This window comes from Mugil cephalus, chromosome 6 (genome assembly GCF_022458985.1).
Source record: "Mugil cephalus isolate CIBA_MC_2020 chromosome 6, CIBA_Mcephalus_1.1, whole genome shotgun sequence".
In the NCBI taxonomy this organism is placed as follows: domain Eukaryota; kingdom Metazoa; phylum Chordata; class Actinopteri; order Mugiliformes; family Mugilidae; genus Mugil; species Mugil cephalus.
The window spans coordinates 14305391-14317782 of NC_061775.1; the positions used below are offsets into that span (position 1 = coordinate 14305391).

General features: G+C 41.3%; 1 protein-coding gene across 1 annotated transcript in view; it reads right to left on the minus strand.

Moving 5' to 3' along the window:
* LOC125009939 (inactive N-acetylated-alpha-linked acidic dipeptidase-like protein 2) overlaps nt 1-12392 on the minus strand; it is a 284469-nt gene that overhangs the window by 196695 nt on the left and 75382 nt on the right. The window lies entirely within an intron of this gene.

A 12392-nucleotide genomic window follows, 5' to 3' on the forward strand; every position in this document is an offset into this window, starting at 1 on the left:
GAGGAAGACAACAAAGTCCAAACAATATACTGAGAGGCGGGGAAAGTCAGGGGGAACATTATTCAGAGCCCTGGCAAACAGCGGAATTACATTTACTCTAAACAGCTCCTTCCACTGGCAGCATTTCCACTGGGAGCACTACTGACAGCTTCTTGTGTCTTATTTTTCCATTTGAAAAGAGAGGTATTGTTGACAACTGAGTATGTTTTAAAGCTGTGAAAACACCAAGGGCCTGAAAGGTAAAAGCTTTTCAACCTAAAGCAAAACGGCTGCAATGCAACCTCTTTTCAAAAGTCTCTCAAACCAGCGGGATATTCATGCGCTTTCATGGGAAAATGGCCTACATTCCCGTAAACTTTGAAGAACTGTTTTGTGCGAGCCCATGCATGAAGTGCAGGTGATATGACTATAAATCTCGGCATAGTTAAATACTCCTTCTTGTCCTCTGAGTTACCAGCAGGAGACGCAGCGATGCTTCATTGAGCGCACGGTAGGGTCTTATGAAAACATCCGTTAGACACTGCACTGACCTCACATTGAAAAACAAATCCATTTGCAGTATTGCATGTTAGAAGCTACTGGGTGAAAATGGTTGCATTTTGAATGTAATAATGGCGCAGCGTACTTTCCTGCACTAATGGATCCAATTTTCGTCTCGACCCGCCGTGATTCATTTACTAAATAAGTTGAAGAAAGGCAGCTGACGGCTGAGTGGTAATCAGCAGGGGTGTTACACAGATTTTAAGATGTCCATAATAAGATTGATGGTATAATATCTTCTCATTATGTCTGAGCACCGATCAGGCATAACATTATGACTAGGGATGGGTACCGTTAAGGTTTTATCCAATAAACTGGAGTTTAATACAAAAATAAAATTCACAATAAACTGTCATAATTATCATAATAAAAATATCAGTGTATCATCTGTTTTCTCCGGTGGCATGGGGTCTCGCAGGCTATCAAAGATGGTACATTATTCTGTGCTCATATTTGTAGTCAGATTTGAGGTGTTACCTCACTTGCACCTTCGAGCAAGATGCAGGTTGCCGTGATCGCATCTTTTGAATCAAAATTTTCATTCTGAAGCTTCACTTCCATCCATGCAGGTGAAAAACTGTTGTGGCGTCATGTTGGTGCCAACGCTACACATGAACCCAACTTGAACCAGAATGATCGGAATGATTTCTTTTTCTTAATTTGCACTTTACAAAGAGCTTAGGGGAAGTAATTAAACATTTAGTGGCGCCAAAATGGGGCATCGAAAAGTTGCTTGTTGGTCTTGTTGCTACCGTTTGCATTAGCACCGGCGCCCTGTTGGCGCCTCCTAGACAGCTGACTCATCAGAGAATGGACATGGGCCTTATGAGGGTGTCCTGTGGTGTCTGGAAACAAAGTTGTTATGGGGTCTTTAGGTTCTACAAGTGGAGAGGAGGGGCCTCTGTGGATCAGGCTTGTCCCAGTGCATCCCACAGATCAGTAGGTCAACACCTTGTGCTGTTCTTCATATTTTGTGTGCTGTCATCAAGGAGTGCCACTGCTATGAGCTGGGGGTGCCTGCTCTGGTCTAGGTGAGTGGTACATGTCTAAGTAACATCAACATGAATGGCAGGTCCAAAGGTTTCCTAGCAGAATATTGCATAATATTGTCCTAAGATGGTCAGTATCATTCATTTCATCTGTCAGTGATTTTAATGTTTTGGCTGATCAGTAGCAAATATGTGGTCGTCCAATAACCAGAAAGTTGGTTGCTCTATCCCGTGTATATCCCAAGACACTTAACCCACCTTGCTCCCAGTGTGTACCCCACTGGTGTATGATGTGAGTGAGTAATGTTTGGTGGTGGTTGGAAAGGCCATTGGGGTGGACTGGCAGCCACGTTTCCGTCAGTCTGCCCCGGGGCAACTGTGACTACTGAGGTAGTTTACCACCACCAGAGAGTAACTGTGTGAGTGGATGAATAATGCAATCAATTGTAAAGCGCTCTGAGCATCTAATGGTAAAGTGCTATATAAAGCCAATGCATTCATATTATTATAAATAATTTAAAATGTTTTAAAATAAAAAATTTAAAATGTGTGCAGTCATTAAATGTATTTGATGGGAGTTTTGTTTTAATCTGGATGTAGAAAGTGGGCATGATAGAAACATATAGTCAAGATCGCATGTCTTAATGGTCATAAACTTCCCATTGACATCATTTGCGTGGATAAGACATGTCATCATAGAAATAACACAAAAACATATTAAGCCAGATGCTAAACTGATTATGTCCTATTTACCTGATGATTGGTTTAACACCAATTCAATTGTGGAAATATGCATCCCAGACCTGCATCATGTTGGACGTGTCTAGCTTTGAAGTGCACGATGACAAGAACGAGTCCTAGTGTTGGGACAAACCTAATGCTGCTCCCTTTCCAGAAAAAAAAACAAAAAAGCCCCCCCCAGACAGCCAATGATCAGCTATGAATGTGACATTACTTTTGTGGTATTGCATTCTGAACACTGTCTGACCTTTAAATGCCCACGCAATTAGAAATCTAATTAGGCTGAAACAAATGAACAATTGTTTTTGTTCATTTGCATGCTTCCACTCGGAGATTATCTGCAAACACAATATTCATTACCATTGTTCTGTGGGCAGGAAATCAGATCTATGTCACACGACGGTGGCAAATGTTACCTACAGCTGCAAACGTCTTGTTTTCCAATAATCTAGATGTCTGAAAGAAATAACTCCTTAACATCCTCGTAATGAACTGCCCTCTCCATTGAGTAGTCTTTTCTCCGTATCTACAAAGCTACCATGAGCTCTTTTGTTCTTTTGCCAACACTGACCTTCAAAAGACCATACGTGACTTCATATACATTCATTACTTCACTACCTCACCTCACTGAAAACATGTCTGCTAGTCTCCTATGGTCCAAGTGGCATACATTAAAAGAAGTCAGATTTGCAACTGCACGTGCAGGTCAGAAAAAGAACGCTTAACAATTCTCCAGAAACCTTGTGCTATGTCTACCCTCTGTTTTGGGGCAGTAAGACAACTTGATGTTGTTAATTATAAAACTGTGCTTCAGCCAAGTTTGTAACTATCTGCAATTACATTCAGCTTTTGGAAACATCCAAAGGAGTCTGGTGTGCTTTTCTGCATTCGATATGTGGATCAATGACCCTCACAGAGATTTAATAATAACCCGTCTATAAAGCAGAACGATGAGTAACCTTTTGCATAACAAAGGGATAAATGTGCAAATCGTAACTGGTGTCAACCAAATGCAATGGACAATACTTTGGCCTGTTTTCACCAATCTTCACAAGATCTTTCTAGTCATTTTCAAAATACTAAATACTTCATACAGTATAATCCTGAGTGTTTTTGAGTATTCCCATGCATGCTATTATGGCTGTTCCCGAGACATACCTCAAGAGAGACTAAATTGTAGTCTGCATAATAATAATAATAATCGTAATGATTCTGAGTCAAAAATTATTCAGTACAAGTGACAGCTAAATTAGAGGCGGCTCATCAAAACCATGTGAGAATTGCCATTCATGAAAGCTGTAATTTCCATTGTACATGTACATATGAAAACGCACGGTATGTTTGGGGTAATGGGAAGAATGGTATGCAATAAAGAAACAGGTTTACGAGATGCATTACTCATTAAATATGCATGCAGAATAAATCCATAAACATGTTAACCTCTTTCTACTGGAATAACTCTTCACCAAAAATATCTTTTCAATTTTTAACAAAATATATAGAGAATAGAGTCTGGCACAACCAGCTTTACAAATGTACTATTAGGCTGCCCAGACAAAGGGCCCAGAAACACAAGAATGCTCACTGAATTGATACAGAATAAGAGCTCTGTCTCTCTAATTCTACAACCTTGGCAAAATCTCCAGGCTTGCCTCTTTATCACACAACCCGGATCTGCCACCATCACCATCACAGCTTTTCCTTGCCCTCACTTAAAAGCATATGGCAAAGGGATATGGGGCATGTTTTTGACAATGACCACTGGGGTTTGTGGGGTCCTGTAATAAAATAATTGGACAAAATTACAAATTCACCCGCGACCCCAGTGAGAATAAGCGCTAGTAGAAGATGAGAAAATTACAAATTCATGCACAGCACCACATAACCACTTCCCACTTTGCTTAAACAACATGTTTTCTAATTCACCCCCTAGATGTCATTGCTGTAAAGCATATTGTTACGGCCTTGAGCCGTTGGCTGTATTTTCCTCCCCTCTCTGTGTGTGTGTGCGTGTCCCTATTCCATTTTAGGTGTCTTGTGGAGCGTCCCCAGTGGGCGTGTCCTCCCTGTCCGGAGCAGATCCCTAGGTGATTGGTGCGGGCCCCAGCCAACCGGCGTTCGACAGCTATAAAAGCCAAGTGGGCCCGACAGGCGCTCCTCGAAACTTTGTGTACTCTTGAGCGTTACAAATATTAGAGAACTGTTGCCCAGATATTGTTACTGATTTTGGACTCACGGTTAGTTTTCACGATTGTTTGGAAACACCAGGCACAGAGGTGTTGTTCCTTTGTATTTTTGGTTGTGCGAATTAGTTTTTTGTTTTTAGGAACATTTAAGTTTATTATCACCAACGCTGACACATTAGTCTTTAGACAGAAAGCTCCGTTTTATTTTCAAGGAGTCCTCTTTTTGTTATCTTTCTTTATTTGATTTAACAGCACCTGATGGTCCACTTCTGTTACCCACATTGTTTTTCAAATAAATACACACCTTTATCGCAATCTTGTCGTCAGATTGTGTTTGTGTGTTACTTCCCTTTCCCTGTAATGAGCTGCGGGTTCGTAACACATATATAGAAAATTAAAACATTTCTGGAAGGCGGTGCATGATCTGATTGACAATACACTGTTAAGGTACCTCCCTCTTTGGTATGGAATTGGACAACACAGTACTCCAGAAGAGCCTTGATGCTCCAATAAGTAACAGATTGCTTTATAATCACTAACCTGAAGCATAAAGTCAATGTTAAAGGTTAGCACTGAATTTAAGAACTACTATGTGAGAATGCACTCTGTCGATGTAAATCATTCCAAAACAATCATGATAATATAATGCCAACTTATTATTGAGCTGTATAATCTACATGTTATATGTCATGCTATATGCTATTTTTATTCATGTTATGTATTACATACTGTACACTGTACGCTATGTTTTTTTGTCACTATTCCACCTCAGTGAGCAATTCAGAGCTCCGCTGCTGGATTATTATTTCATCATTTCTGCATGGATATTTTCTATATTCACACAAATATTTCCACAAATGGCCTTAAAAAGTGTTGAATTTAAGAAAAGTAAGATAGGGAACAGTCAGGACACATTTTAGTGTGTGTCTTTTCATTCAGTGGAACCAAGCCAAACTGACTTTTGAAACTCAGTAAGCAGGCTGGTATGAATAAATTAAACCTGCACTAGAGCACATGCATACATTATTTTCTTGTGAATCCCTCACGGTTGTGTAGACGTTCTGAATCCAGCATAGTAATGACAGATAGTCATTGCCAACAAAAATACACCGACTATAATGAATACAACACAATACATAATAAAACATGGCATGCAAATACCATCCACAAAAAACAATGTTTGCTTTCATATTCTCATTATTCATGTGATCATAGGATATGATATTTTTCTTTTTTTTTTAATGTATTCAAGTGACCTTCGCAGAGAATAGGAAAACTGAAATACGAATACACGAATAATACAAATAATTTTAATTAAACGCTAGTGAAACTTCCTCTTCCTCTGATAATTTCACTGAGGCCGAATATATTTATATATAGTGGCAGTTGAAGAAAGTATGGTTGATATGAGTAATGAGGTGTCCTTTCACATCTTCTGTTCTTCTGAGCTGTATTAGCACCGGGGACCTGAGAGCATTGCGAATGGTGAGAGAGCAGACAGCCAACATCTGTCTCTCTCTCTCTTCCACTTAAATACACTCCAACACACATGTTCAGATACACAATCTTACACATGCTCACACAGCAGTCCAGACATCTGGTGGGGATCTACTGGGTCTTGCCACTGTGGTACTGGGACTGTTACAGGGACTAAGGATACTTCAGCGGTAATGACACATCCCTATTGACCAGACCGGGCAGAAAAACAGGAAGTGGGGACAAGACTGAGGGTCAGACAAGTCATCCATCTTGGGAGGGTGATTTAAATACAGTAGAAGAAAGTCACAGAGATATAGAGCAATATACAGTAATGTCCTCTGCCTGATGCCAAGGTAAAAATATGAGAGATAAGGAGCCTGATTTTTTTTTGCACCAAGATGGCTGCCAGGCTGCAGGCACACAGTTGGGGAGGTCCTGAGTGTTTGCTTAAAAAATCATCCAAAAAGCAAAGTGGACCTTGGATTGTGCTATCAACATATTCCTCTGTTGCTTGGATAACTCTCTATTTTCTGTTATGTTCAACTTGTCCAAGAAAAAGGGACACTCTAACTTTGTATCCAGCCAGATGGAGCCAGCACATGTTATTTACACGGGTACTGGACTATGGCCATGCTAGGCCACCCCCAGGTGAGCAGGAAAAGGCTGTTACAGGCAAACCACTCCTGGATGTTCTTAACCTCTTGCTGATACTTCTTTTGGCTGGTAATGTTGAACTAAACCCTGGGCCAGTACCAGCTGGGCCTTCACCTTCGCTAGCTGGGCCAACATTACTGTTAACGGGGCCTTCATCTCGGGCAGCCGGGCTAACAACATTGCTAGCTCACCCAATACCACTGCTAGCTGGGCCTCCACCTCAGCTACCTGGGCCTCCACCTCTGCTAGCTGGGCCCCCACCTCTGATCGTTGGGCCTCCACCTCTGCTAGCTGGGCTCCCACCTCTGCTAGCCGGGCCTCCACCTCTGCTAGCTGGGCTCCCACCTCTGCTAGCCGGGCCTCCACCTCTGATCGTTGGGCCTCCACCTCTGCTAGCTGGGCCTCCACCACTGTTAACTGGGCCTCCACCACTGCTACCTGGGCCAGTACCACTGCTAGCTGTGCCTCCATCACTGCTAGCTGGGCCTCCACCACTGCTAGCTGGGCCTCCACCTCTGCTACCTGGGCCTCCACCTCTGCTAGCTGGGCCTCCACCACTACTACCTGGGCCAACACCACTGCTAGCTGGGCCTCCACCTCTGCTAGCTGGGCTCCCACCTCTGCTAGCCGGGCCTCCACCTCTGATCGTTGGGCCTCCACCTCTGCTAGCTGGGCCTCCACCACCGCTAGCTGGGCCTCCACCTCTGCTATCTGGGCCAATACCACTGCTAGCTGGGCCTCCACCTTTACTATCTGGGCCTCCACCTCCGCTACCTGGGCTTCCACCTCTGCTAGCTGGGCCTCCACCTCTGCTAGCTTGGCCTCCACCACCACTAGCTGGGCCTCCACCTCTGCTAGCTGGGCCTCCACCACCGCTAGCTGGGCCTCCACCTCTGCTAGCTGGGCCTCCACCTTTGCTAGCTGGGCCTCCACCTCAGCTACCTGGGCCTCCACCTCAGCTACCTGGGCTTCCACCTCTGCTAGCTGGGCCTCCACCTCAGCTACCTGGGCCTCCACCTCAGCTACCTGGGCCTACACCCCCATTAGCTGGGCTTCCACCTTCGTTTACTGGGCCAACGGTAGGCGGAGGTCTTTTGGCTGATGTGGAAACAAGCAGTGCAAAGCCACTTGCAAACATTGCCAATAAAATAAACAAGAGGCTGCCAAATCCTGCAATATTAAAACACCGTAAATTTAGGGTGTTTCAAACCGTCAATAACTCTAAACTAATATGGGATTCAATACATAAATCAAAAGGCATTCTCTGTGCACACTTAAATATACGAAGTATTCTACCAAAAAGTGATCAGGTCCATCACCTTCTCACCGACTCTAATATTGACTTCCTCTGCCTATCCGAGACATGGCTTCGTGAATCTTCGCCCTCAGCAATACTGTCTGTACCTGGTTATAAAATTTTCAGAAAAGACAGACAGGGTTCCAAGGGAGGAGGTGTTATGATTTATGCCAAGGACACCTTTAACTGCAATGAGATATATGTCACAGATGAAAATGGATTAGAAATTCTTGGACTAACTGTTTCCTTGTCACAGCAAATGTCTTTTATTCTTATAGTTATTTATAGGCCTCCTTCTTCAAATGTGGATTTTTTTGAAAAGTTAGAAATTTTATTGAAACAACTCAATCCTGCAAAAGAGGTGATAATAATGGGTGACTTAAATGTTAATTGGAAAGTTAACAAAGTTAGGAAAAATTTGAAAAAGGTTATGGATGATATGGATATGACTCAGGTAATTAATGGCCCTACAAGAATTACAAATTTCACGAGCACCCAGATTGATTTAACTTTTACTAATAGACCAGAAAGGATTTTGAAGTCATATAATATGCTCACAGGAATGTCTGATCACAATCTTATAATGATCACAAGAAAATTAAATAAAAAACGCTTCAAACCCTTGGCCGCCACTGAACTCTATAGGATACCAAAACAGGAACAACAAAACTTTCAAGACTCAATCAAAGAAGTAAACTGGGATGAATTGTTCACCGGCAAAAACTTGGATATGGATTGTTCTAATATGGCTAATAAAATACAACAAATAATTACACAATTTACACGGATAATTAAATTAAAAGCTAGAAAGAACGGCCTTCCCTGGTTAAACAGATCTATTCTTAAACTCATGAAAGAACGAGACAACTCTTTGAAGTTGTCACTCAAATTAGGGCACAACAGACACCAATTTGTTTCGTTGAGAAATAGGGTAGTGAAAGAAATAAGAAAGTCTAAAGCTGACTTTTTCATTACTGCCTTGAATAGTGCAAGGGGGAATTCTAAAATAACCTGGAATTATATTAAAAAACTATTGGGTGATCCCCAAAAAAACAAAACAAAACTAATGCAAATTAAATTAAATGGAAATGTCTTGACAGAACCTCAAGTGATGGCTGATGCTTTCAACAACTACTTCATTGAGTCTGTGTCAGAAATTTCTGATAAGTTCACAGTAAAACAAAGGAGGGAATACCCTGTATCGTCTGCAACGCAGTCTTTAACCTTTACAAATATTACTGAGACTAAAGTTATTGATTTAATTCGATCACTCAAACCATCAAAAGCAAAGGATGTTTTTGGAATGGATTCGAACATGCTCAAAGATCTAGGTTCAGCTCTTGCCACTCCGATTGCCTCAATCATCAATCTTTCAGCTTCATCGGGTCAATTTCCAAAGGCCTGGAAATCTGCCATTGTTACCCCTGTCTTTAAATCTGGTGACCCAACATCTCTGCATAACTACCGCCCAATAAGCATTCTTCCAGCCATTTCCAAAATCGCAGAAAAATGGGTGTCACAACAGATTGTCCATCATTTAAACAGCAGCTCCCCCTCTCTCCATGCCATGCAGTTTGGTTTCAGATCCAAGCATTCCACTGAGATGGCTACTTGCTTCCTTATTGAGAAAATAAAAAAATTTCTCGATAAGGGTGGAGTTGTAGGGGCGGTGTTTTTGGACCTCAGGAAAGCCTTTGATACAGTAAATCACTCTGTTCTTCTAACCAAACTCTCAAAATTTAACTTCTCTCAAAACGCTGTGGGATGGATTGAATCATATCTGCATGATCGAACACAATCTGTATCTGTTAACAACTGCATATCTGACTCTCTTAGGCTAACCTCTGGAGTCCCTCAGGGATCAATATTAGGCCCCCTTTTATTTAGTCTTTATATTAATGATTTGCCCACTGTCTGTCCAGAAGCTGAATGCGTAATGTATGCAGACGATACGGTTTTCTTTGTTCATGGTCACACCAAAGACATTGTTGCCGCTCAACTCATCAAAGCAATGTCCTGTGTTACAAGTTGGTTGCAGGAGTGCTGTCTACAGCTAAATGTTTCTAAAACTGTAGGCATGTATTTCACTAAAACAAACAAAGTATCACTTGACCCCGACATACATGTTAATGGAGAAAAAATACAAATTGTCAACCAATATAAATATCTTGGGATAACAATCGATTCTGAGCTTTCCTTTAAAGCCCATATTGGCAAATTGTGTAAAAAAATCAAGTTAAACCTCGTTAATTTTCGTGCAATTCGAAATGAAATGTCTACTGAAGCCGCAAAAATGTACTTGCATTCGATGATTTTCAGTCATTTCAACTACTGCCTAACTAGCTGGTCCCAGGCTGGTCAGAGCTCAAAAAAACCATTGGAAATCTTGTACAAACAAGCAATTAAAGTTATGGATAAAAAACCTAGGCACTATCATCACTGTGAAATTTTAAAAAAGTATAGTATTTTAAATTGGGACAGTCTTCACACATTTGCAGACCTAAAACTGACCTACAAAGTGCTCCATAAATTGGCTCCAGATCCTCTGGCAGAGTTCATCAGCCAAAGAAACAGCCTTGAGCGTGTCACTCGAGGCTCTGTCAGAGGTGACTGTTATATTCCTTTGCGCAGGAGCACTTTCAGTAAGTCGGCCTGGTCAGTAAGGAGTGCAAGTGTGTGGAACTCAATACCTGAGGAGATTAAACTGCTCACGACATACAAGGGCTTTACAAAAAAACTGAAAACGTGGCTTATCAACACCTATAGATGCCAACACTAAAATATGTTGTGATGCTCTGATGTTTTGATGTTATGATAAAATGTTGTTGTTTTTTTTTTTTTTTTTTTATTATTATACAGTAAGTGTTGTTTATGTATCTTGTATTATATTGTACATGTATTGTATGCTTCTTATTGCCTTTTTTACATCAAGGCCAGGGGACTACAGATGAAAACTAGCCTTCTGGCTAATTCTGGCTTTTTTAACCATGGGTAATCATGTGTTCTATGAAATTGCACTGTCCCTTTCTTAAATAAACAGTAAACAGAGAGAGAGAGAGAGAGAGAGAGAGAGAGAGAGAGAAGAGAGAAAGAGAGAGAGAGAGTCGCTGTCGCTGAAATTAGCTCAAATTTAATTTTAGTCAAATGTCCATTTGCCACATAGTAGCTGTAGCTGTATGGAAGTGACTGCCTAGTCAGTAAAATGTAAACAGTAAATATTGAAAAATTTGTATTTACTTGTCTCTATCTTTGTCCTGCCTGACTGATCACAATATTTTAATACAGAAACTGGAAAGTGTAATTGGGATGAAAGGTACCATGTTAGACTGGTGTAAATGTCCTGACAGACAGATTCCAGTTTGTTGATGTCAACATTGATTTTTCTTATACAAAAGTCAGTCCTGGAGTTCCACAGGGTTCCACACTAGGACCAATACTTTTCACATTATGCATCCTTCTCCTTGGCAATTTTACTAGGAAACTCTACTCATATTTCCATTGCTATGCAGATGACACCAAGCTGTATTCAACAATTAAGCCAGGTAACACAGCCCAGCTAGTTAAACTTCACTAAACTCAAACAAACCTGAATTCTGACTATATCTGACTCTAAGCCCCAAGGAGATCTACTGTCTCGTCAAATAGTTTCTCTGGGCAGCATTAATTTGGCCTTCTACTCTATTGTATAGAACCTTGGTGTACATTGTATGTGGATGTGTCTTTCAAATGTTTCATGAAACAAGTGACTGGGACTGCCTTCTTTCATCTGCTATTGACATAATTCTGAACATTCTCTGTGTCTTTATACTGCCTTTGGGATTCTGAGAGAGTAGTTCATGCATTTCCAATTTCTATTATCAGGTTGTTGATATAGTTGTCATAAAAAAAGCTCTGATGGAAATTTACAAGAGCCATCATACAGTATCACTCAAATTCTTCTCTTTACAAACAAGGCCCTATCTTGTCTTAAAACCTCATAGAATTACAGCTTCACTCACCGAATGTCGCAAGTTTCACAAAGTAAAATGGGAGGCAGAGCCTTGTGGACCAGCACCCTGTTTTGGTCTCTGAAGCAAGGACCTTCTCTACTTTAGGTTACACTTAAAGCTTTCCTCTCTGAATTTTATAGCTAGGGCTGGCTTACATGTCTATGAACTAAGGGCCTATCCTCTACACTCCTCCCTCATTATCCATGCATTCATGTGCTATCACTGTGTGGTGTGTCATTAACTCTGTACCTCTCTATCTCCTCTTCCTCCTTGCCTTGTCTTTGAGCTAGAAGGGCATTTTCTGATCTGAAGAGCTGCATATTTCCCATCTGTGATTCTGGCCCCGGGCATCTGTCTAGTGTTCATCGCTTACAGTTATTCATTCCTACCTAAATGTTACAGTTCATTCTCAGATCTGCATTGTGCTACCGGATGTATTTGTAATTCTTAATATTGTGCCAGCGTACTCACCAGTAGTAAAACAACTATAATCACTGGCAGCATGTTGTGCTGCTGT